This window comes from Sminthopsis crassicaudata, chromosome 1, assembly GCF_048593235.1.
Source record: "Sminthopsis crassicaudata isolate SCR6 chromosome 1, ASM4859323v1, whole genome shotgun sequence".
NCBI classification, from domain to species: domain Eukaryota; kingdom Metazoa; phylum Chordata; class Mammalia; order Dasyuromorphia; family Dasyuridae; genus Sminthopsis; species Sminthopsis crassicaudata.
In genome coordinates, this window is record NC_133617.1 from 638,574,571 (window position 1) to 638,601,886 (window position 27,316).

Consider the following 27,316-nt stretch of genomic DNA (forward strand, 5'->3'; position numbering starts at 1 on the left):
ATTAGATTAAAAGAGTTATCAAACATTGGATCAAACCAGTGGCCACTTGATTTAAACTGGTCATCTTATCATGGTCATCTAATTAATTGATGCAAAAAATAAAGGAAAATCCTCAGCATTTTTATACATTATCAACACAATCCAAGAGCAAGAGATACAAAGAGAAATTCCATTCAAAATAACGGTCGATAATATAAAATATTTGGGAATATATCTACCAAAGGAAAGTCAGGAATTATATGAGCAAAATTATGAAACACTTGCCACAAAAATAAAGTCAGATTTAAATAATTGGAAAGGCATTCAGTGCTCTTGGATAGGCTGAGCGAATATAATTAAGATGACAATACTCCCTAAACTAATCTATTTATTTAGTGCTATAACAATCAGACTCCCAAGAAACTATTTTAATGACCATAAAAAAATAACAACAGAATTCATATGGAACAACAAAAGGTTGAGAATTTCAAGAGAAGTAATAAAAAAAAAATAAATGAAGGTGGTCTAGCTGTACCTGATCTAGAACTATATTATAAAGCAGCAGTCACCAAAACCATTTGGTATTGGCTAAGAAATAGACTAGTTGATCAGTGGAATAGGTTAGGTTCACAGGGCAAGATAGTGAATAAAAATAGCAATCTAGTGTTTGACAAACCCAAAGATACCAAATTTTGGGATAAGAATTCATTATGTGACAAAAACTGCTGGGAAAACTAGAAATTAGTATAGCAGAAACTAGGCATCGACCCACATTTAACACCACATACTAAGATAAGCTCAAAATGGGTCCAAGATTTAGGCATAAAGAATGAAATCATAAGTAAATTGGAGGAACATGGGATAGTCTACCTCTCAGACTTGTGGAGGAGGAAGGAATTTGTGTCCAAAGGAGAACTAGAGACCATTATTGATCACAAAATAGAAAATTTTGATTACACCAAATTAAAAAGTTTCTGCAGAAACAAAACTAATGCAAACAAGATTAGAAGCGAAGGAACAAATTGGAAAAACATATTTACAGGTGAAGGTTCTGATAAAAGCCTCATCTCCAAAATATACAGAGAATTGACTTTAATGTATAAGAAATCAAGCCATTCTCCAATTGATAAATGGTCAAAGGATATGAACAGACAATTTTCAGATGATGAAATTAAAACTATTTCCACTCATATGAAAGAGTCTTCCAAATCACTATTGATCAGAGAAATGCAAATTAAGACAACTCTGAGATATCATTACACACCTGTCAGATTGGCTAAGATGACAGGAACAAATAACGATGAATGTTGGAGGGGATGTGGGAAAACTGGGACACTGATGCATTGTTGGTGGAGTTGTGAAAGAATCCAACCATTCTGGAGAGCAATCTGGAATTATGCCCAAAAAGTTATCAAAATGTGCATACCCTTTGACCCAGCAGTGCTACTACTGGGCTTATATCCCAAGGAAATACTAAAGAAGGGAAAGGGATCTGTAGGTGCCAACATGTTTGTGGCAGCCCTTTTTGTAGTGGCTAGAAACTGGAAAATGAATGGATGCCCATCAATTGGAGAATGGTTGGGTAAATTATGGTATATGAATGTTATGGAATATTATTGTTCTGTAAGAAATGACCAACAGGAGGAATAAAGAGAGGCTTGGAGAGACTTACATCAACTGATGCTGACTAAAATGAGCAGAACTAGGGGATCATTATATACTTCAACAATGATGTATTCTGATGGAAGTGGATTTTTTCAACATAGAGAAGAGCTAATCCAGTTCCAATTGATCAATGATGGACAGAATCAGCTACATCCAGAAAAGGAACACTGGGAAATGAGTGTAAATTGTGAGCATTGTTTTTTTGTTTGTTTGTTTGTTTGTTTTTTGTTTTGTTTTGTTTTGTTTTTCTTCCCAGATTATTTTTACCTTCCGAATGCAATTTGGTTCTGCACATATATATATATATTGTACCTAGGATATACTATAAGATATTTAATATGTATGGGAATGCCTGCCATCTAGGGGAGGGGGTGGAAGGAAGGAGGGGAAAAATTAGGAACAGAAGGGAGTACAAAGGATGATGTTGTAAAAAAAAAAAAAAAATATATATATATATATATATATATATACATATATATATATATAGCCTATGCATATGTACTGTCATGTCAAAGAAAATGTTATAATTGTAAAAATAAAAAAAAACAAAAATAAAATAAAATAAAAAATAAAAAAAATAATAAAGGAAAGACTCTAGACTAATATCACAAATGAAAAATCAAGCAAAAATCTAAATAAACTACTAGCAAATATTAATGTCTCAGAACATTATTCTTTGATTTATATTGGATTCATATCATGGATAAAAGAAATCAGTTAACAAAATTATGTTAGGTAACAAAATCAAATCAATAAATAAAAAGAGAGAGCCTTGTCCATCAAGATTGATCATCATATAGTATTGTTGTTGAAGTATATAATGATCTCCTGGTCCTGCTCATTTCACTCAAAATCGGTTTATGTAAGTCTCTCCAAGCCTTTCTGAAATCATCTTGTTGGTCATTTCTTATAGAACAATAATGTCCCATAATATACCACAATTTATTCAGCCATTCTCCGATTGATGGGCATCCACTCTGTTTCCAGTTTCTGGTCACCACAAAGAAGACTGCCACAAACATTCTTGCACATACAGGTCCCTTTCCCTTCTCTAAGATCTCTTTGGGATATAAGCCCAATAGTAACATGGCTGGATCAGAGGGTATACACAGTTTGATAATTTTTTGAGCATAGTTCCAAATTGCTCTCCAGAATGGCTGGATATATTCACAATTTCATCAATTTTTCCCATATCCCCGCTAATATTGAGCATTACCTTTCTCTGTCATTCTAGCCAATCTGACAGGTGTTTAGTGGTATCTCAGAGTTGTCTTAATTTGCATTTCTCTACCAATAATAACTTGGAGCATATTTTCATATGGCTAGAAATAGTTTCAATTTCATCGTCTGAGAATTGTCTGTTCACATCCTTTGACCATTTATCAATTGGAGAATGTTTTTTATATATATATAAATTAGAGTTAATTCTCTATATATTTTGGAAATGAGGCCTTCATCAGTGGTTCAACCATTTCTAATGATTCTAAGAAAACAAAATTTCTACACTTACTGACCCATAGATCCCATTATTAAACATATTGGTCAAAAAGATTGAGGACAGAAAGAAATTTTCTATTCATAACAAAATAGTAGTATTTTGGTAAGTAGAAAAGAAGTAGCAAAAAGGTGGTAGTCATTGAGTAAGAATTGTCTAGGCCAAACAAATTATGGTACCCAAATATGAAAGAACTTTATTATAAGAATTAAGGAATATGAATGTCAGAAAAACATGAAAAGATTTTTGAACTGATACAAAGTGAAGTCGACAGGCCTAGAAAAAACATTGTAGAACTTAAACAATGCAAATGTAAAGAAGAAAAATGCAACAGACTATTTAATAATTTTAATTATTAAGGTCTTGCTCCTTGAATAGAGAGTATGGATGCAAATCATTGCTAAGCTTGTTGTATTGCTGATTTGCTTTTTTATTCTTTGCTATAAAGTATGGTAATTTGGGGAAGGCATAAGAAGAGATATATTTGATTATGTGAAAGTGAAAGAAGAAATGGTTATCTTTTGTATATTTATGGTCAAGTTGTTTTCTGAATTGCCCATTCTATTGTGATAATACTTCTTTGAAGACAAGGTTCTTAACTTGCTTATATTCTTTTAAAATATTTTGATGACTATATTTCAATGTAATTTATTTCTTTTCTAATCTTATATATATTTATTTGATATAAAAACATTATTCTTACAAGGTTGCATGAGCTTCACTAGACTGTCAAAAGAGTCAATGTTATACAAGTTTTAAAAAGTTATAAAGTTATAAGTTAGTCAAAGTTATAAAAGTTTTATAAAAACATTTTCTACTCTAAGAGAAAATAACAATGTTTCTGCCTCTTCCTTTATTAGGTACAGAACTCACCAGTATTCCTTTGGTTGCCTTTTGATTATGATTAACTCCTGTTAATATAAGACTGTCCTTATTCTATAGAGTAGTAAATCTATATAGAAAATAGAGAATAAGTAGGCTCTACTCTAGGATTTGATGCCTAGGACACTTTCTTTTTTTGTCATGTTGGATCCTACTTGTGTGCCATCTCCTCCCTAATTTAATTGGCTTCTTGGACTCTTCCTGGGTTCTCTACCTACCTACCTATATTCCCAATACCTTTTGATCCAGCTTTTCCTAATTGACCTCTTGGTCCCTTGACTTGAGACCCTGTTTCTGTGCTTGTGCTCTTCCTCATTTATGTAATATCTCTATCTTTGAATACTCATCTGGCTCCTCCTTTTGCACTTACTAGACCCCTCTGGTTTAGTTGAACGCTCCTTGGGTCTTAGGCCATTCTTCCTAGACTTTTTTTCTTTGACATTTACACCTTACTGGGAAAACAAAGCTGGAGTGAGTAGCTTACATAGTTATTTTTAGTGACATTGCTTAAGTAGTAAAGTATTATTTTAAACTCATGTTTTGAATGCTATGTACAATGACTTTCTTATAATACATTTTTTTTTCTGAGAAAACATTTGTCCCATTTCACTTGTCAAATTTCAAAATAGCTAATCAGAAATTTCCCTGGTCACTAAAAGATTTTGTAAACATATCCAATGCCTTACCCCAGAGTTTAACTTCAAAGAACAGCTCCAGGCAAATATTATAGTTAACTCAGTCTTCTGTGAAAGATTTATTGTGGAAAAAAAAAAAAAGTAAATGAAATTGGGGGAAAATAATATGAAGGAACAAACTGTATATAATTCCTAAAAGAAAAATGAGATTTTTTTCCAAGTTGAGGTACTGAACATGGTCCTCAATTACTTCTTACCTTCAAAGCTAGGCCAGATGATATAGAAATGGTAAATATTATCCTCCTCTTGCTGAAACTATGAACATAGAGAAACCTCAGGAACCTATAATAAAGCTATACATTCTTCCCATGGGTTCAGAATTTTTGTAATTCACAGAAGACAAATAATTCACAAAGTATTTGTGGGATTTTTTCTGACTTTTATTAAAATATTAGTTTTACTTTTTTGTGAAACATGTTATTAGCAATGTTACATGAACCGTTGTTTAATAGTATCTCTTCCCTCTAACCAGGCTATCTTTAGGATAGGGAAAATTTGCACTCTGTCCATCAGCAGTCTAGGAGTTCAGCTGCAACACAAAGTGTCTTTCTAAATTAGTCTTTCCCAGGTCTCAGTTTGTATGAGACAACATAAGGCTAAGAAAAAAATAAGACAGAAAATGGCCTTTTTTGCCTACTCTAAGAAAAAAAAATATCTGGGAGGGCAACACCCTTAAATTTCTGGACAGAACTGAAAAAAAAATTGCCATTTTCACTCATTCTAGATTATTAAAACATAAAATCCTTTATACCCAAGACTTCTCTGATTGGATGTCATTCCCAGATCTTCCATTTAAGGAAGGCATTCTGTAATTCTTTTACCATTTCCTAGCAGTCTCCTCCCCTCTCCTCCCCACAGCTTTTCATCTCTCTTTTGATGTATTGTCCACCTTCATTCAAAAGTATGTTATTCGAGAGCAGGATCTGAATTCTATCTTAACTTGTATTCTGAGGGTTTAGCACAGTATTTAGTCCATAAGTAAGTCCTAGTTGACTCAGTGGCTAGAAAGAATTGAGGTGGTTCAGAGATTGTAATAGGTATGGAATGAAAAAGACTTAAGTTCAAATTTACCTCTGGGTCTTACAAGCTTGCATGCAACTTCTATGTGTCAATTTCTTTATCTGTAAAATGAGAGTATTGAAGATAATCATTATAAGGTCACTTCTACATGCTCTAAATTTGTTACCCAGTTATCTACTTCTTATGTATTAATAGTATTAATAGTTCTATCATCTCATAATATCTCTTTTCTCTAAGCAAAAGTGATTATTTTTTTTAGGATACAACAAATATGGCAAATATTCTGTGACCTGATGATCACAGGGAAAGCCCTTTATGTGTTATAAAAGCCCTGAGCTTGGGGTCAAAATAGCAAACAACCAAGTCTAGGCAGGGCCTTGAAATTTTGCAGAGGCTTCAAAGGTGTTATTATTATCCCCATTTTTACATCTAATACGAAAAAGAATCAAATCTTTAGCCCAGATTCCAGTTAGAAAGCAATCTGAAATGTCATAAGTTATTATGCTGATAAAAGCATCTTGAATGCATAAAGAGCCTTTCTTTGAAGGAGTTCAAATCCCTTCTGCTGGCTCCATTTTCTTATTAGATTCTGATGAAATCCTAGTAAGAAAGGAAAGGAGTAATAATATGATACTGGTTTTAGTTATATAGAAACAGGCATAAAGAGAGACTTATCCAGAGTCACACTATTATTAAATTATGGGGCCAAGAAAGAATAAGTATTTTTATGTAAGATTCTTCCCATTTTATTATATTTCTTCCCATTAACTAGACTATTCTACAATGCTTAGCTCTATTTGCTTTATGTGTGTCATAGGTCATAGAGAGACAGAAGTAGCTCTAATTTTTACTTCAAAGCCAAATGTCCAATGTAAGTTTCAGTTACAATGTCTACTTCAGATTAAAATGCTCTTTAGTATTGGACAAAAATTCACCAGAAATGTACATAAATATAACTGAACTAGGTATCTTGATCTTCCAGAGCACAATCCTTTTTACCTCCAATCACACTTGCTGCTCTTTTCAACCATTCTTAGAAACAGATTCATATTGACTAGATCTAAGGAAGAATTCCTGAATCCACTCTGATTTTAGCTTGTCATTATTTTGTTTTTCCCCATTAACTAGTTCATTAATTTATTTACTTATTTATTGTTCAAAATATATTTATTGACACATGAGAATGATGACTATTCTGAGAAGGTGTAAAGATGAATAAAGCCCACTTTCTTTTTGGGAAGAACTTGCACTCCAGCTAGGAAGACACTCTAGAAAATTGAAATCATAATAAAATTTAGAGCTTAATTAAATTCTAAGTGATGTGCTGAGAGGATACCAGATTTAGAGTTAGCAAAGACCACTGAGTCTATTGCCTTCATTTTATAGATGAGGAAATTATAGCACAAGGAAGCTACATAAGTCAGTCACACATTCAGTAAACATCTGAGACAGAATTTTAAAGTAAGTTCCTGGCCACAGAGTACACAGTACAATAGAGACAACAAGTGCATAGGGCTTCAAGAGAAGGAGAAATTGCTGTGGCATAATCATTTTCAGAATCACAAAGGCCACAAGTCATTCACTTTTAAACAAATGTTTATTATCAAGTTATTATGAGAAAGGGCCAGCTAGATGGCTCAGTAGATGGAATGCCAGGCCTAGAGTCAGAAAAACCTGAGTTCAAATTTGGCCTCAGTCTCTTACTAGCTGAATCATCTTGGGAAAATTACTTAACTCCATTGCCTCAGTTTCCTCATTTGTAAAATAAAATGGAAAAGGAAATTGTAAAATGAAAATGAGATTTTTGAGAAAATCTTAAATGGAGTCACAGAGTCAAACATGATTGAAACCACTGAACATCAACAACAAAATTATGAGAAAGGCACAGTGCCAAAAATTTGGTTAGAAGAAAGAGTCAGAGTATGATGCAGAAAACACAACATTTGAAGTTAGATAATCTGGCTACTCATTAGCTGTGTAATCTCTAGCATGTATACTCTCTCTGGACTTCAATTTCCTCCTATGTAAAATAATGAGAATGGATTATATGGTCTTTAAAGTTATTCCATCCTAATTATTATGATATTTTAAGTTGGATTTGAACTTTGTTTTCTAGGAGCAACAGGATTTGGATAAGTATAGAGCAAGGCTAAAAAATGCAGATATAGCCTAAAAGAGGAGTGATTGGGAAAGTTCCATCTTTATAATACCATTCTACCACTGCCTTAAGTCCTTTGTTACATTTTGTCTCATTCCCTGGCTTCTCACCCAGTAGAGGCTCACTTGAGAAGGAAAGACAAATGAATTACTTGTATGAATTAGTTTATCAGATTACATTCTTCATAAACCCCTGATCATGAAATCTGGTACATAGTGAGTACTTAATAAGATCTTTTTCTTCTTCTTTTTATCCTTTTCAGTCCTTTCTGGGAATGATTGTTTTGGTGGAAATAGGAAAGTGAAATTACTAAGTAGGTACTCAATGAATGGTTATTGAAATAAACTGAATTGAATTAAATTTAGAGAGATAAACAAGTGAGGAGTGATACAGGAAGTGAAAGGAGGTTCAATTTCAGATTTGCTTTACTTTCCCAGTTTCTCAAATAACTATACCTGGTGGATATAAATGGTAAGAACAAACATAAAAACTATAAAGCCAAGAAAAAAGACAGTGTAGAGATCAGTTTAGTTAGAGTGTAAGTTATAAGGAACGTTGTGATTATTTAGTAGAGTCCTTAGACTTTGGGCATTGATATATTTCAGGGAGTTTAAATTAGAGGGGAAAGATTTTAAAATAATTGATTTCCTTAGTAATACTATGTATTTTATCGTAAGCATTTTCAAACACTAGTCTTATGAGTGATCCATCAACTTTACTAGAATTCTAATAGAGTGTATGACACAAAGGTGTTTAAGAATCCCTAATCTAGTAACTCTTTCCTATTCTATATATGAAAAGACTTGAGTCCCTAAAAAGTAAAGTGGCTTGCCAGAGTAGCATGATATAGTGAATAGAGCACTGGACTGGAAGCCAGGTAAGTTTTTTTTCATTTGTAAAAATGAAAAGTTTAAATTTGATAACCTCTATCATCCTTGTTAACTTTGATATATGATTTTAAGAATTTTAGAGCTGGAATTTGAACCATGTTTTCTCAATGCAAATTTTCTAGGGTGAAAAGGGGTTGTGAGTGGAAAATGTTTAATATGTTAAATGTTAAACATTTAATTGTTAATAATTTCTTAATTCTAGGCCATAAAAATAATAATAAAATACTCCAAATCAAGTCCTGATCTTGTAATGATTACTGTTACCAAGGTGAAAATGTCCACATGGAAAATTTAACTATCTGCTCAAAAGCCAATTTGGGTCATCCATGGTCAATAGGATGTTAAAAGTTGGTTTACAATGGACAGTAGTATATTTTAATGTTGATTTCAGGAGGTCTGTAAATAAAAGGTTGATTTAGTTACCTATTTTTTAAAATTCTATTTTAAATGCTCCTTTCTTCCTCTATGAGAAATAGACTCCCTTTGTTCTATGAAATTACTTTTTCCAGACATGGAAAAGATAAACTTGTACCTGAAAGGAAATGACCAACAAAATTATACTTCCTACTGATGTACTAATGCAATTATGTAATATTTTAACACTCTCCAATAATTAGTATCAAATTTGCCTAGTGGATTCTGTAAAGCAAGAATCATACAAAGAAAAGAATCATCTTAATATATGGAAATACTGAGAAACTGATTATAAATGACCAAATATTCATTCACTTTGTCAGTCAACACACAATAAATAGGTACAGACTATTTGTAGGACCAGATACTAAACATCGGGGATATAGAAAGTTGACATAAAAGATTGTTCTACAAACATATCTATCTGGAAAATATTGTAAAAAAATGAAAAGGATTAGAAAAATAGAAACAAATAGTGATTTCCAAATATTGCTTTTTTACAAAATGAAAAATAAACTTGAAGAATGGATTCTGATATTCTTTAGATATATACTAATTATTTGGGAGAAAAAAATGTGATTTTCAAAGTCAAAAGCCTCAGATTATTGCCTTTTAGCTAAATGCAATTAAAAGTCAATCCACCCAAAATGTATTAAGTGTCTTCTGTGACAAAGCATAGTAGTAAGTGATGAGCATACTTTCAGTACTTAAATGGATTTGTGATTTTATCTATGTGGAAGATCCCTTGATGAGGCAGATCTTAACCTTTCCTTGTCTGCATGTTCTGTGTTTGTGCTTTCCCTAAAGTTATCACCTATCGAACTTAAAAATTCCAAAAGTTTTTCTTTGCTTTTTTCTTGACATCTGGAAGGTAGTTAATGGAATGTTCTAAATGTACATCATCCTTTATGCCCTTGACCAGTTCATTGTATCTACCTATTATAAAGTGCCTTGATAATATCCTTCTCTCTTTATCTTCTAGAGAATTGTTTATTGGTTCTTTATAGTAGCCAATTCATACCTAAAATGTCCCTCTCCATTGACTTCTATGGCAAAACTTTTTAAACTGTGGGTCACAATCCCATATGGAGACATGTAATTGTATGTAAGGGTCATGATTTTGTGACTAAATTATATATCAATATATTTGGAGTCACATAAAAAATTTTGGGGTAAAAAGCAGATACAAGTGGAAAATGTTTAAGAATCCCTACTCTAAGGAATTTTGTTCCTCCTCATAGCTAAACTCCAAAGGTTTTCACTTCCCAGATTGACTTTTTTATGAAGGCAAACTAGATAATTTTTGCTTCAATTCTTACCTGTTCTTGAATTAGTGTTACCTTAGAAATTAGAACTGAATGAGTATTGCCTCAGGCAAATTGAGGTTGGGGAAAAACCTTAGCTTAAATAGGCCAATGTCTCCCACTGAATCTGCAGCCACAGAAAATTATCTTGACTTATGTTTTGTCACAGGACTCTGATGACTCTGAAGGACAAAGTGTGGCTAGTAACTTTGCACAGCTCTGCCCACACTTAAATCCAATTCACTTATAAGTCAAGACATCACCCTTCTGCTTTCATTGGCCCTTCTCAAGAATGAAGGATGAAGAATAATTATTTATATAATGCTTTTTAAGACAGAGGTATCAAAATATGTACAAGTGGTCTGTAACACATGTCCTAACCCATTTAAAATGTAATGACATATATTTAACAAAATAAAAAAAAATGTTTCACAACATAGACAAATATCAATTTGTGAGGATTTTTTAAAAATCAATATTCAACCTGTATGGATCTATTTCTCTTTAAGTTTGTCACTATTGATATGAATTGTGTGAAGTACCTTACATATATTTACTCAAGTAGACTTCTGCATATAGGTGATCTTGGAGGTAGTGTCCCATAATTCTCATTTTACAGATGAGGAAACTTAAGGTGAGAGAAGTTAAATGACACCCAGATAACACTGCTAGTATATGTATGAAACAGAATTCAAACTCAGTTCTTTCTGAATCTAAATCATGAACTTCACCACTCAGTTGCCTAATCTTCTGTGGGGACAGTGTTCCTTCACATCTCATTTGCATAGAGTAGCATTGTTAAGATATTGATAGTAAATGATGGCCCTTTATTTTAGTGAGAAGCTTGAGGTCAATAAAAGACCTGTTTTTCAAAGACACATATATCATTAAAGAAATTAGAGCATCTATCCTAATGCATGTTGAAATCTGGACAATAGATATCATTCATATCGTTGGTCCTCAATGAATGAACAGGCTACTTTGAGAGATTACAGAATTTTTCCAAGTTCTTTAGTATCCCAGGGCTTGCTATAATTAGTATATCATCCACAAACAGAATCATTTGGATGACTGCATTATCACCAGAGATTCTGCTTCCACTTGGACTCCTTGCTGGACTTCCTCCACCACAGTGGCTAAGTCATTTTGTAAACATAAATCTTCCTGTTTTATGCCTTGCCTGATATTTATTAATAAAGGGTCATGTTTATCCTGAAGAAGTGAACATTTGAGGGAAAAAGAGTAGATAAATCCTTCAAAGGCTGTGAAGTGGTTTAAAAAAAAAAAAAAAAAAGATTTATTTTATTGTATCCCAGAAAGCATAACCAGGATCAGTATATAGAATTTGCATAAATAAATAAATAACTTCTGACTTGATGTCAGGAAAAAAAAAAAGATAGAAAACTTCATAAAAATTAAAGTTATATAAAAAATTGAATGGACTGCCCTGGGAAGTAGATCATTTGAGATCTTTAGGTAAAGATTGGATGACTGTAAATATAATGTAAGTGAGAAGCTTTAATTTTTTTTATTTTAATTTAAGTTGGCCAGTGAAATACAATCCAACTCAGTACTTCTTTGATTCTTTGACTCTGAATATAATATCCAATATATAATGAATATAATATTCCACAGTAAAAAACCTAATTTTCACACTGGTAAAATTCTGCTTTAAAAGATAAAGTTTTTTTTTTTTGTTTGTTTTTTAATAAGGCTAGAAGATCAATAAGACAGGCAAGACAGAGCATCAAGTCTGAAGTTAGGAAGATCTTAGTTCAAATCCAGCCTCAGGCATTTACTAGGTACGTGAACATGAGCAAATCAATAATCCTTTTTGCCTCATTTTCCTCATTTGTAAAATGAACTGCAAAAAGAAATGACAAACCATTCCAGGATTTTTGCCAAGAAAAGCCCAAATGAGGTTACAAAGAATAAGATACAAGTGAACAACAACAACATTAGAAACAATGAAAGAAGATGCATAATGATGACATTATTAAAGAATGTATAACAAATGTAGATGAGAATATATGCATTGCCATGTACACATTGAATACTGAAGTTTTCTTTGTATATAATTATTTCCTATTTCATAATAGATGTATATGAATTTAAAATAGAAATACTGCTTGCTGATTTAACATGTGATCCAAGAGAACACCTCCTCCTAATTGCAATAGCACCATTACTTTCCTTCGTTAACATGGATTCATTTTCTCATATGACTTTGAGAGGAGCACATAGGATGGGGATCACAAGGTGAATCATTAAATTGAAAAGTATCAATGGGCCAATTCACATGGTTCTCTGGTTCAAGATGCTTATTTCAGCTCCATTATCTAAATATGCAATCTATTAGCAGGTTTTGATTTTATTTGCTGATCCACCTTGGACCTCTCCCACCAGGGTGAACCTTTTCTTTATTAGGACTGTCTGTGTGCCTAAGCATTTCTAATAGCCCCTATTGCCATGATGCCATCTGGACACCTGACATTTTAAAAACAAACATTTCAGCATAATTAATGAATTCTACCTTCCCTAGCTATTATGCAGGTCTGTTTGTGAAATATTCAGACAATCATCACTCTCTGAATTAGACCTTGCTAAGCAGAAACAATATGCAATGCTTATCAGCTGTGTCAAATTAGAAATGAACTCATAAAATACAAAGACCCTCTATGGGCAAATGTGATGATCACAGAATGGTGAAGGTAGCTAAGAGAGACCTTAGAGTATAAAAGCCAGAAGAAGCTTTAAAACATAGAATGTCAAAACTGGAAGGGATGTGAGAGATTTTCTATATTTCAGACCTTCATTTTATAGATAAGTAAACTAAAACCACAAGGGATGATTGCATGGATAAGAAATGGTAGGACTGGGATTTGAATTGAGATCTTCTAATCCCATATCTAGTAGTTTCCTGTATAACACTGAGGTTCCTCTCAAATTGAACTATAGGAAATAAGTAAATGTCCCATCATAGTTGAAAGAAAGATTTGCTTAGTTATTTCAGTTATGTCTAACCCATTTGGTTTTTTTGGGCAAAAGATGCTAAAGTGGTTTTTCATTTCCTATTCCAGCTCTTTTTACAGATGAAGATATTGAGGCAAACAAGGATTAAATTACTTGCCCAGGGTCACACAGCTAGTAAGTGTCAGATTGGGTTTGAACATGAGAAGTTGAGCCTTGGACATTTAATCCATTGTGTCATTAAACTGCCCTGAAAGGAATATAGGTATTCTCAAATAGTTACATCCCTGTGTTGAAGTAAGCAGTCACTTATACTTTTCTTTGCCTAGATACGAAAAGATACAAGGAATTTTTAAGCAAGACCAGCTTTAGCCAAAATGAAGAATTGGAAAAAAAAAGTTTTATTCTTCCATACTTTCATTCAGAACCTATTCTGTCTGGGACCTTCTAACTAGCCCTTTAAAACCTATCTTTTCCATTGTTGGTCTGGATCACTTCCACTGAAACTAACCTGCCTTATGTTGTATCCCTTCAGGTCCCAAACTGTCAAGCATGTAATCTTATTAACTCATCCTTGCTCATGTGTCCAGGGAAAAATATCAGAGATTTGCTACCAGATCAGACATGTTCATCTTAATTCTGGTCTTTTGGGGACAGTTCACAATATTGGTTATAAATTCATGTTTCTGAGAATTTTTTTTTGTTTCAGTATCTATTTAATAATGCTATATATATACATATATATATATTAATCAATCTTCCCCATACCCCAACATAAGTAAGAGATAAATTAACTTTTTAAAGAACCAGTTACCATTTTGATGCTATTTATTTTGGTTTAGTTATTACTCCTGATTTCCCTTGTCAGTTTCATAACTTTGTGCCCTGTTTCCTGAGGCCTGGTTTTTCAGTAGTAGTTGAATAGGGGCACAACAGTACTAAAAGATAAACAAAGGATCAGTCAGAAATTATGATATTTCCAATGACTGCTTAATTCCTAATAATTTTTTGTCTCTGAGGCCAACCATCCTGAAGCAGCCCTGTCTCTTCTGTTCTGGGACCAGGCAGCTATTCTCCAGTAAATACTGAAATAATTTTCAGTATTTACAACTCCATATTAACCAAATGTAGAAGGGCAGCTAGATTTTTCTGTGGATGGAATGTTAAGCCTGGAGTTAAGAAAACCTGAGTTCAAATCTGACATCAGAAACTATCTTTATAATGCTAGGCAAGTCATTTACCTTTTATTTGCCCTCATCCACTGAAGGAGGAAATAATAAACTTTCTAATATTTTTCTCAAGAAAACTACACATGGACACTATGGTCCACAGAGTCATGAGGGGTTAAACATGAGTCAATGAATGAACAAACACAATTAACTCATCATAGACATCCATTTTCCCCCCTTATAATATTTTTCAGGATATTCTGAAAACTTTAGTGTAGTTTATTCTATTTAAGCTTAAAATTGCAAGAAAATGTTTATACATCCCTTACTTTTTTAATAAGCTTATGCTCAAACAGTAGACTTAGGATGTATTTTATGATATGAGTGAAAGAAAAACATATAAATGATCCATACTTGGTTTTCATCCCCATCAGAAATTTTATGACTTAATATAGTAATATCACCATTACTTTAGAATTGAAAGAATTATAATAATTACTATTCATATAGAGCCATAGGGTTTGCAAACTACTTTACATACATTATCTGATTTTAACTTTACAGAAATTCTACAGAAGAGATACTCCAGATGTTATTCTTATTTTACATTGGAAAAAAAGGAGATTTGGAGAGTCTATGTGAATTGCCTGTGGCCATGGAGTTAATAGTGTTAAAAGTATGCAGCCTAGTTCTTCCTGATTAGAAGTACAAGACTCCTTCTGCTGTACTAACCTGTCTCTCTCATATGAACTTATTCACATGAAAAAGTGACCACATATATACAAAATTGATCTGAAACGTCCTAAGGCCCCACATTTTTATAAGCATGTCATGATGATCCCCCCAAAATCAAACTTCATATTCCTTACACCCCTTTATCCCTTAAAACCATCAAGTTGAATACATGTGGTCATGGTAATTTTAAATTACCTCACTATTTACTCCTAACAGTATTTGACTCTAATGTTTTGGCAAAAGTCCTCCACACTGTGACTGTTCTTTTAATTGGCCCTTGTTGGTTAAGAAGATTGAGATTTGGAATTACTGTATCCCATATAATTCCTCCCAAATGTTTCCCTTCTTGACATTCCTCTGCCATATGGAACATTCCCCATTATCTAAAGGTGAAAAAGTCCCAGAGAGGAAAGCAATTTATGTTTGGAAGCATAATGGGGGCAAAAATGCTTGTGTCTAGGGGATGGAGTTGAAAATCTTTCACTTGAGCTCAGTAACAGCTCATCTTTTTAGCGGAGGAGGGGGAGTAATGGGGAAGGAATGGTTTATAGCACAAGGAAATATAATGGAATTCTTCTCCTTGAGTAAGTGTATTGCTCTGCAAAAGTAATAATTCAGATTCAAAATACATATGTGTGTATGTATATGTGTGTGTATATGTGTGTGTGTGCAGAAAAACCTTTTCAATGTAAGACTATTCTGCTGAACAAGGAACAGAGAAACCAAAATAAATTAACTTTCAAAGGCACTTGAACTATTTACCAGGTGTTAAACTCATCCCAGATCATAGCATCATTTACTAAAACAGTCCTTTATTTCATTAACCATATTTCTCCCCACCTGATTTTTTTTTAATCATCTTTTTTTTTTTTTTTTTTTTTTTTTTTTTTTTTTAATATTTCAGTGAATAATGTAAGGGTGAATGTTAAGGGAGAAAGGTCCAGGTAGTTTTGATGGAAGCACCATATGTTTCTATCAGATGAGATGCAAACATAAAAAAAGTTATTGTCTTAGCTTTCACTTAGATACTGACAACCAAGTATTTAGACAACCACAGTTAGAATACAGAGAGGCAGTGTGGCTTTAGTGGACCAAAACCTGTCTTAAGAATGAAAAGGGGGCAGCTAGGTGGCACAGTGGATAGAGCACCAGCCCTGAATTCAGGAGGACCTGAGTTCGAATCTGGGCTCAGACACTTAACACTTCCTAGCTGTGTGACCCTGGGCAAGTCACTTAACCCCAGCCTCACAAAAAAAAAAAAAAAAAAAGAGTTCAAGTCCAGATTCTGATTTCAATTAACTGTAAGGGAGGTCTGTCACTTAACCTCTCTAATCTCCAGGCATCTTGCTAAGATTGTAAATTACAAACAAGTTGCCGAGCTGCATTGGTGGATGTACTTATTGAATAAGTCAGTTATGAAACTAAATAAGCAGCACATTGTATTCCCCCTTAGGTGGGACACAGAAAAAGGATATTACAATGTTCCTAAACTTATAAAGCGTAGTTAGACAAGATGAACACAGATCTGAAACAATGAGTAATGCCCTACTCCATATAAATAAGTACTAAATTGTGTGATACAGATCATTTCAAAACGTGGCTCTGATTTTTTTCTCTCTAATCTTTTTAATAAAAATATACCCTCCTTAGTGTTAGAAACGAATTGTGGCAAGAATAAAAGGGCTGGTAGACACATCTAGGCTGCCCTCTACTGTGGCCTATGATGGAATTACTCCCAGGGGTGCTGTTTAATAAAGTTCACTTTATTACAATCTAATCCATTTCAGACAGCTCTATGGGCCCCAGTCAACCCTTTCTTAAGTGAGAGAACCTTAGGCTTCTCAGACTAGTTAATCAAGATTCCAACTCAAAGGCAACTATTTTCAGAAAAGAAATCTCTGATCTCTCTTTGCTAAATAGCTAGACAACCACATGTAACTTATATCTAGCTTAACTAAACTTTGTTTTCTTCTTTAGTACAAAATCCAGAAGGAAGAAAGAAAAATATGAAAAACATAATATTCTAGAATTTTCTGTACCAGATATCAAAAGGGATGAATTTGTATTAGACAGAAATAAAACTTAGATAAAATAACCATTAAAAAAAAAGCCATCAAATTACTCATTATGCTAGAAAAGATTTTAGAAATCATCTAATCAATATCTTTTATTTTACAGATGAACACTTTTCGTCTTTTCTATATAAGACTCCAGGCTACCTTAGATTGTAAAGTTCTCTGTGATTTAGAATCCTTTCCAAAACATAGTTCACAAAGCCCTACAAAAGTCTTTACTTAGTATTTCCTAGCAATTACTTAGTAAGACACATTTAAATCACAATAGAGGCATTCAGTTAACTTCTTTTGATAAGAAATTAGCACTCATGATTTCAGAGAGGTCTGGAGAAACTTACATGAACTGATGCTAAATGAAATGAGCAGAATCAGAAGCTCATTGTACATGGCAACAGCAAGATTATAAAACAATCAATTCTGATGGACATGGCTCTTTTCAACAATGAGATGATTCAGGCCAGTTCCTATGATTTTATGATGAAGAGAGCCATCTATACCCAGAAAGAGATCTTTGGGAACTGAGTGTGGTTGACAACATCGTATTTTCATTTTTGTTGTTGTTGCTTGATTGAATTTTATTTTCTTTCTCATTTTTTTTTCCTTTTGGATATGATTTTCCTTGTGCAGAAAGATAATTGTTTGAATATGTATACCTATATTGGATTTACATATATTTTACCATTTTTAATATATTATATTAATTGCTATCTAGGGGAGGGAATAGGGAGAAGAGGGGGGAATTGGAAAATAAGGTTTTGCAAGCTCAAAGATGAAAAATTATCCTTGCATATATTTTGAAAATAAATAGCTCCAAAAAAAAAAAAAAAAAGAAATTAACACTAACATTTTCTTCATAAATCATGGACAGCAGGTCTTTTTAGAAGTCAATTGTGAAACATATACATATTAAGAGTACATGTGACTACACTACAATCTAGAAGAGTTTACACACTGGAAACAAGAATGAAGGGAATGCTTTCCACTTAAAATCTATTAATATCACCTCATCATGTCTTTAAACTGCAGGATCCATCACTAGGCATTGCATGCCAACTGATTTCTGCTTGGCATCTCTATTTTTCCCTACTGGTTTTGGGATTTCTATTGCTCCATTTTGGACATAAAGTCTCTGCTCTAGTAGACATTTCAGCTATCCTATAATATTATGATTCAGCTATATTCAAGGGCACTGCATCCTTGTCTAGCATCCACTAAGGATTCTTTAGCTAGAAAACTTGTCTCATGCAAAGAGATCTACAATTTTTTTACCTGTTTTTTTATTCACCTTCTTTGACTCAACCATAGATAGTTCTCAATTGAAATGCTATCTTTAGTACATCCTACTACTGTGTCCTTCATCTATTGGAACTGCTGTGATTAGCAAGCCTCTGCCCTGCTGAGTATGTCTACAACTTTCTTCAGTAAGGCCTTTTTGCCAATAGTTATAAAATTTTCTCTCTCAGCCAGGTGGCTATGTCTGTTCTTTGGTTTTTCTTAGAAGTCCTTTGTTTGATTCTTCTCTGAAGGTTGACTATAATATCTTCTAATTTTCTACTGGATCCATAAGTTCATATAACTTATGGTTAGAAATTAATTATTTGTAGTTTATATATTGTATTTTACTCCTAGGAAAAGTTACTGAGTGATATTGTTACGTTCAAATTTTTGGGCAAACTATATCATGGTCCTCTATTACATGCAAATAGCATAAACTGCCAGTAATGGAAGGTTGAAAAGGTTAATAACTTTTGTGACACATTGCCCCAGTAACATATCACAGTCTGACCTCCCATAGATTATGTTATTGATAAAGAAAGCTGGATTTCAAAGGAATTAAGTTACTTACACATAATAATACAATAATTGGAGATGAGATTGAATGTTGATTCCTGATTCCTAAATCAGGAATTTTAAAAAATTAAATTGAAATTAATTTTTTCTAATATAAAATGTTACCTTCCTCAAACCCTTCCACACACTTAACAAAGTAAATGAACTGAAATTCAATTCATTTAAACAATTATTGGATATGAAGTGATGTGGCCTAGTTAAAAGTAAAGAAGAGAGAAATGCGAAACATGCAGATGTAATCTATGTGAGGAATGAGAATTTTAGCTGTTAGGAAAGAGTTAAAGAGTATTTAAGGATTTTCTGTATCAAAGACTGGCTACTGTTTCAGATACAGTCATAGCAAACAAAGTGCTTTGAAGTAAGGAAAAACTGATATTTGAGACAGTCAAATGACAGCAAAAATATAGAAGCAATATTTTTATTTAAAATCTCATTTCTTTCTCTTTTAAAAATGAACGAGTTATTTTTAAAAGCAGGTTTAGAAAATTACACGAAGCTAAATAAATATTATCTTTATAAATCCAATTTCATAGAGCAGATTTATTTAGAAAATCATTAGGATTCAAGATTCTATAATTTTATATATGATTTCTTATTTGGTAATAAGTTTTCATTTTATATATCCTAATAATCAAAATGAGTATATTTAATAATGTAGTTTTCCTCATATATAACTCTAATTTTGTGAAAGGTAGAATATATTAGAATTTAATTTTTATCTATCCAAATTTCATAATCTTTATGGATATTTGAGATTTCCCTTTTACTATAGATAACAATGCATTCAGAAAAAATGTAGGAAACAATTCAAATTTGAAATTCCTAACATTTATTCTTTCTTTTAGCAATAACTTGTAACTTACTTTGAAAACTCCTTTATGTAACACTGTATATGAAAAGAGAGATGACTTTTAAAGATATCAATATTTTGGATTTGCTGCCCTTTTGAGTTTTGTGTTTGGGGCTTCACAAAGATCATCTAATTCAACTTACATTTGACTATATTCTTGCTAACATATTTGATTAATTATTCCCTCTCTAGCATCCAAAAGTAATAGTTATACAATAGGTAATTGAATGGGGACCTAAATAACACCCAAAGACATTCCAATCTAATTTGGACAGCTCTAATTTTTAGGAAGTTCTCTTTACATTAACTCTAAATGTTCCTCTCTTAAATGTACTAGAAGAAAGAGAAAAGGAGAAGTGGAATGGTGCAAATTATTTGCCATTTAAAAAGGAAGAAAAGAAAGAAAAAACCTTATTCTCATCAGAACTGGCTCAAAGAGGAAATATACATACTCAAAAGGGATATAGAAATCTATCTTATCCTGAAGGAAAATAAGAAGGGAATGGGATATAGGAAAGTGGGGAGGGGGATAAAAGAAAGGGCATATTGGAGGAAGAAATAGTCAGTACTAAAACACTTTTGAAGAAAGACAGGGTGAAAGTAGAGAGAGAATAAATGAGGGAAATATTGTTAGCAAGAGTAATTGTCAAAGAAATGTTGAAACAAATTTCTCTGAGAAGTCCTCATTTCTCAAACAAAGGCAACTGAGTCAAATTTATTAAAAAAAAAAAGTCATGTCTCAATTGACAAATGATCAAAATATATGATCTATCCCCAAAGAGCTATAAATTCATGCATATCCTTTGACTTAATACCACAACTTGACACAAATACCAAAAGAGATTTGAAAAAAAAAAATAGTCTTGGACTCAATGATCTTTCACGTATCTTCTACCTCTATATATAGATCCTATAGGAACTTTAGAGAAAGACCAGAAAAGCAAGAAGACTAGAAATTAAAAAAAAAAAGAAAAAAAGAAAAGGAAAATGATTTTTTTGTACAAAAATAATCAAAGCAACTCTCTTCTCAAGGCAAAAAAAATTGCAAATTGAGGGGATGGGAAAGTAATTTCTTTATTATTTTATTTTATTGTTTCCATTTCATTTTTAAAATTACTATTCTTTTTTATATGGTTTTGCTTTTTACAACTATTCATTTCTTTTTGTTTTTCACCCTGCCATTCTTTGTGGCTATACTTTGACATGAGGTAGACAATTTTTTAACCCATTTATTTCCCAAAGGGAAGATTTTTAAGGGAAGAATTCAAGAGCAAGAGATATATGTTTTTATATTTAAAGTTTTTATTATCTTCTTGATGTTATGTTTGGGGTCATAAATACCTTATTAAGAGAAAGTTTGAACTAGGGATAGAATCAACTCTAACTTAATCAGAAAACTTTACTGGGCTATAATGTATATGTGACAGCAACTGCAGAAATGAATGGTTGTAGAAGGCAAAACAGAATGAAATAGAATAATAATAAAAAGGATAAAATAAGAAAGAAATTACTTTCTCAATGGAAAGTTTCTTTTTCTTTACAACATAATTATAAGATTTGCCTTGAGCTTAAAGCTCATTTTTTTTCCCTTCTAAATGAGAATTCATAGAAATTAAAGTCTAACATATATTACACACACACACACACACACACACACACACACACACACACACACACACATTAAATAGACACTACTTGCAAACATTTAATCAGATTTTATGAATAAATAAAATTATATAATTGTCTAAAAATATGTTTTAAAATTCCTTTGTTATAAAAGATCATGTAAATGATAGTTGTAGGAAGAAAGGACAAATTTTTCATGTGGTAGGAAAAAGGAAGGCATTTATAGTGAATGAGTGAATGTGATGCTTATAATCTTACATGAATTTCTTCTAACTCTTGGTATTATAATGGCATTAAGCCCATAAGACTTTCATATTGTTAACACTAATTATATTTCCAGCAATTATAAGTTACAGGTTATGACTGGATTCATAAATAGGCAGTCTTTGTCTTCAGTCACAATAATCAGGCATTCCCATGTATTCCATTAGCTTTCTCCCTTTTTTTGGGGGGAAAAAAAAAAGACTCCCATGGAAACATAGAATGGTATTGAAAGACAAATATACATACATATACAAACATGCTTATCTCTTTCCCCATGAGAATAGACATGATTGCAGAGAAAATTATCTGACTGATTCTTCCTGATTGTTATATTAGTAACAAAAACATGTGGATGTGGACAAGAGAAGAGTTCCTCCCAAGGGATATCTCTTGTATTCACTAGTCATTTGGATCTTTTGCGCTTAGTTGCTGTGGTTTACAGGATATCTTCTATTCAGAAGTACTATAATGTCTGGCACAATAAACTTGTCATTAGCCCCCAAACTTATTTCCATGCAGTCTCACTAAGAAAACTAACCAGCCAAATACAGATAATAATTCGCTGAGATAATTAATGATAGCTAAATAATTTTGCTTGTGTTGGATGCCATTTTGTTTTTGCTGCTTTCTGGCACCAATACCTTATGTTCAGACCTGAAAGAGTAGGGTAATTAAAAAGAATAAAAATGTAATAAACCAGGAAAGATAATTTTTAAAAAATTTGCTCAAGATTCATATTCAACTCTAGCTATAGACTTGAATGTTAAATATTCTCTGAGTCTAGGACAACTGTAAAGGTTATATTAGGTATAGGTACCACCTTTCCTCTCTGTTATTGCTCTCTACTTATATATAGGAAATAGAAATAAATTTATTTGGTATTGGGAAATTCTCCAGTAAGGAAATTTCCTTTCCAGTTGCAGAATGGCATCTTTTTCTGTAGCTTTAAGGAGCTATAGTTTCAAAAATTCAAATATAATTAGGGCACTAACTGTATATAAAGATCCCAGTGGGTACATATTGACTTAGAAAATCACACATTAACATTATCTATGTTTTATTCTATGTTTTGTTATTCTATTTTGTAAACATGCACCAATTATTTTTAATCTAATTTCTGCAGTATTCTCAAGTATGGCAAGGTACTTTGCCAGGGGTGATACTGTTTTTCCTGGATTTGAATTCAGCTCTCTATGTATTACAGCACATTGCTTTTTATTTCCTAGTTTAGAAAAGGAAATATTTCAAAAGACATTTTTAGGGACATATAATGGAGTTTTTTATAATGAGCTAAAAAGCTCAGGTGTATTCCTGCAAATTGTTTCAACTTATATGCATAGATGAGTGGAGTTAATCTCTAAAGATCAGACTTGACCAAATTTCAGAAAGAAAACCAATACTATGAAGTGTAATTACATCTCAAAATTAAGCCACAACTTCTGTTAATGACATATCTAGAGTTAGCTAATAATATTTTAGCACTATTTATTGAAAAAAATATACTTTTTAACTTAGTTATTTTTTATCAATATCCTATTTAATCTCTTTTTCTACTTTCACATATGACTGAGGAAGAATATCAAATTAAATGAGGATAATTTTTGTTTAAACTTCCAAGTGCCAAAGGGAAAAAAAAATATGTTTGGGAGATAAATGTTTTAAAATTAAATCTAAAAACCCCCCACAGTTCCAAAGTACTTCTTAGCTCACTGCCTTTGAAATGAAGCAATATATATATTTTTAAGATATACAGGAAATAGATTCTGCTGAATCTAATTGCTGATTTCTAAAAGCATAAACAATCCTTAAGATCACTGGATTGCACACAAGGAATTTTTCAATTTTCCCTTTACTTAATTATGTTATTTTTCTAAAGTGTTCCCAAGTATTTCTACCTAAATAACTTTGAACTCTTGGTTAATTAATGAAACCTTCGATAAGATAAAAAAACAATCATTTAATTTATGGTAGATCTCATAGAACTTGTGGGTACTAGTTTAGAAAACTCAGAACTGACTGGCAATTGTAAAAATGTGTCAATATTAGTTTAAAAAATATATTTGAACAAATAAGAATCAATAAAATCCATTTTGATTCAATACCAACTATTCAAAAGTAGTTAGAACTATTCAGAAAATGTTGAAACCAGGTGAATTGCTGCAACAGCAATCAAAATTGACCAGAACTTACCTTAGGAACTGGTTTCTGGTATTCAAGAACCACCCAGAATGTGATTTTTTTTTAAAGGTTTCATAGAAATAATAGGATCATGGATTTGGAGCTGAAATGACCTTAAGGAAACTCAGCATAGACCTACATCTCACACCCCATGTCAAAATAAAGTTAAAATAAGTATATAATTTGGGCATAAAGGATGATACCATAAGCAAATTAGGAGAACAATGGATAATTTATCTATCAGATCTTTGGAGAATGGAAGAATTTATGACCAAAAAAGAACTAGAGAACATTATGAAAGGCAAAATGGACAACTTTTATTCCATTAAACTAAAAAGGTTTTGTACAAACAAAACCACCAGAAACAAGATTAAAAAGGGAAGTATAAAGTTGGGGGGGAATTTTACAGCCAATTATTCTGATAAAGGTCTCATTTCTAAAATATATAAAGAATTGTTTCAAATTTTTGAGAAGACAAATCATTCCCCAATTGATACATGGTCAAAGGATATGAACATTTTTTTTTCAGATGATGAGATTAAAGCCATCTATAGTCATATGAAAATGCTCTAAATCACTACTGATTAAAGAAATGCAAATTAAAACAACTCTGAGATACTACCTCACATTTCTCAAATTGGCTAAGATGTCAGGAAAAGATAATGATAAATGTTGCAGGGGATGTGAGAAAACTGGAACACTAATACATTATTGGTGAAGTTGTAAAATGATCTAACCATTCTGAAGAGCACCCTGGGATTATGTCCAAAGGACTATAAAACTGTGCATACCTTTTGTGCAGCCATACTCTGTGCCATTATTGGGTCTGTATCTCAAAGAAATCATAAAGAAGGGAAAAGGACCCTTATGTGCAAAAGTGTTTGTAGCAGCTCTTTTTTGTAGAAGCAAAAAATTTGGAAAATGAATAGATGCTCATCAACTGGGGAATGGTTGAATTAGTTGTAGTATATGAAGGTAGTCAAACTACAATTTGAACACAGATCCTTTGGTTCCAATGGACCATATCTGACATACCATATTATCTCTATTATCTGACTCACAATGTTGGGTAGAGACTGCTTTGTAAACCCAGCTGTAAATCTATGAATTCCCAAACCATAAAATATTAAATAAATGTAAATTATTGCTAGTCTCTATCAATCTCATTTCTACAATATATTAATGCTTATTTTAACTTCCAGAAGATTAGATATTAGAATCAGGGACCAGATTTCTTCCCACCTCAAGTCTGTGGTTGAGAAAGGATGAGCTCATGTAGAATGATGCTAATGAGGTCAAGGTCATGGGTCTATGTATAGGCCATTAAACTTTGTTCTTTTTCTTGACCATGGACTATACCTTCAGCTTTGGCCATCTATCTTGAAAATGCTCATAGGAAGCCAGGAGAGAGCATATGGATGAATCAATGCGAATATATCTTCTCCACTAGAAAAAATGGCTTAAAGCTCATACCCTGCTGATATTGATCAGCAGCATCTTCTTACACAAGGACACAACAGTTTTTCCTAAGTGACAATAACATTCTTATTTTTGAAAATAAAATGATGTTACAAAGAAACAAAATATTTTCTTAAATTAAAATATTGGTTAATTCATAAAAATTCATAACAAATAATAGATACATAAACTCATGACTCTCTAAAAATAATTATTTTAAAAGTGTATGCCAATGAAAAGGAAGACCACACTGTAGTTTTTATTTTAATGGCTAACATATTTTGGGATTTAAATAACAGGCAAATTGAGGAAAGGTTTTTTGACAAATCTGTTCCTACCTGTTTAGAAATCAACAATGCTGTTAACCTTTCCTTTGCCAGCACATTACAATTGAAGAATAACTACAGGGTAATTCCAGGCCTTTGTGTTTTTGAATGCCAGGGTAATTTGAAGATCTCAGACAGTAAATTTGAATTGGTTCACATATGCTGTCTGCAACCATAAATACATTTAGAATAACTTATTCCACCTCTCCAAAGGCGTGATTTTCATTTTTAAAAAAAGAATTCAAGCACTGGACTATGTATTTATGGGTACTAGAATTTTGGATGAACTAGGGGGAAAATCATGAAGACATTTTTAAAAATTTCATTTAATCAATGTTTCAATGTAATATATTGCCATGAACCCAGAAATAGTATTTCATCATATAATTCTAGATTTCTTACCCAAGGAAACTGATAAAACTTTTCTATCTCTACTAAAGTTATAACTTTAACCAAACTTTTTTTTTTTTTTTTTGATTAAATGACCTATGGTTACAGTTTATCACATATTCTTCTCTTGCCTGTTTCTACCTTCTCATCTTTTTTTTTTCCCCCAAGTGCCTCATGAAGCCCTCCCTCCATCCCCTACCAATTTATCGCTTATCTTTCCATTTGCTAAAGTATGTTATGCTTTTTATCTTCCATTCTTTTTATAGTGACATTCTGTATCACCCCCAATAAGAACATTGCTTATTTTTTCCTTGTCACCTTTATTATTTTGACAGCCTCCCTTTCTTTTCCCCCTTTCCTTCTTCATTCATGTCAATTCTCCTATTTCTGCCATCATCTTTCACTTCTCTTACAGCAGCACAAATTATCTTAGTGACTAACAACCTTCCCTCTACCAGTATAAACAGTTAGTAGTGACAGGGAGATCCCAAATCCCAAAGGAGGTTCCAAACCAGGTGAGCAGCATTTTGAATACTGATGTTTCAATAACTTATTTTTTTTTTTTAATGGACTTGGTTGTTCATTTTCCTAATCTGAAGATAAAGTTTGGTATAACAAAGGGCAGAAGTTAATAAAGGAAACACATCATGACCCTGATTTATAAACACATTTAGAAAGACAAAGACCCTTTTTGTTATTTTTCATTTTCAACAATTTATAATGGAAACTCTCTAAGGGAATTAGATATATTCTTGACCCCTATTGCAAGGAGAATCTGAATAATATCACACTAAACTTCAGGAATTTTTTTGCATGAAATTTCACTTCAATAGTTATTTTAAGTGTGATATTTTTGCCTTCAATCCACAGGATTTTGCAGTCACCATACTTCACATAATATTTTTTAAGTTGACTAAGTCTG

At 32.3% G+C, this 27,316-nt stretch overlaps 1 protein-coding gene across 1 annotated transcript in view; it reads right to left on the minus strand.

The window, feature by feature from the left end:
• The window catches only part of PTPRD (protein tyrosine phosphatase receptor type D), a 2,806,204-nt gene that overhangs the window by 750,573 nt on the left and 2,028,315 nt on the right, over positions 1-27,316 (minus strand).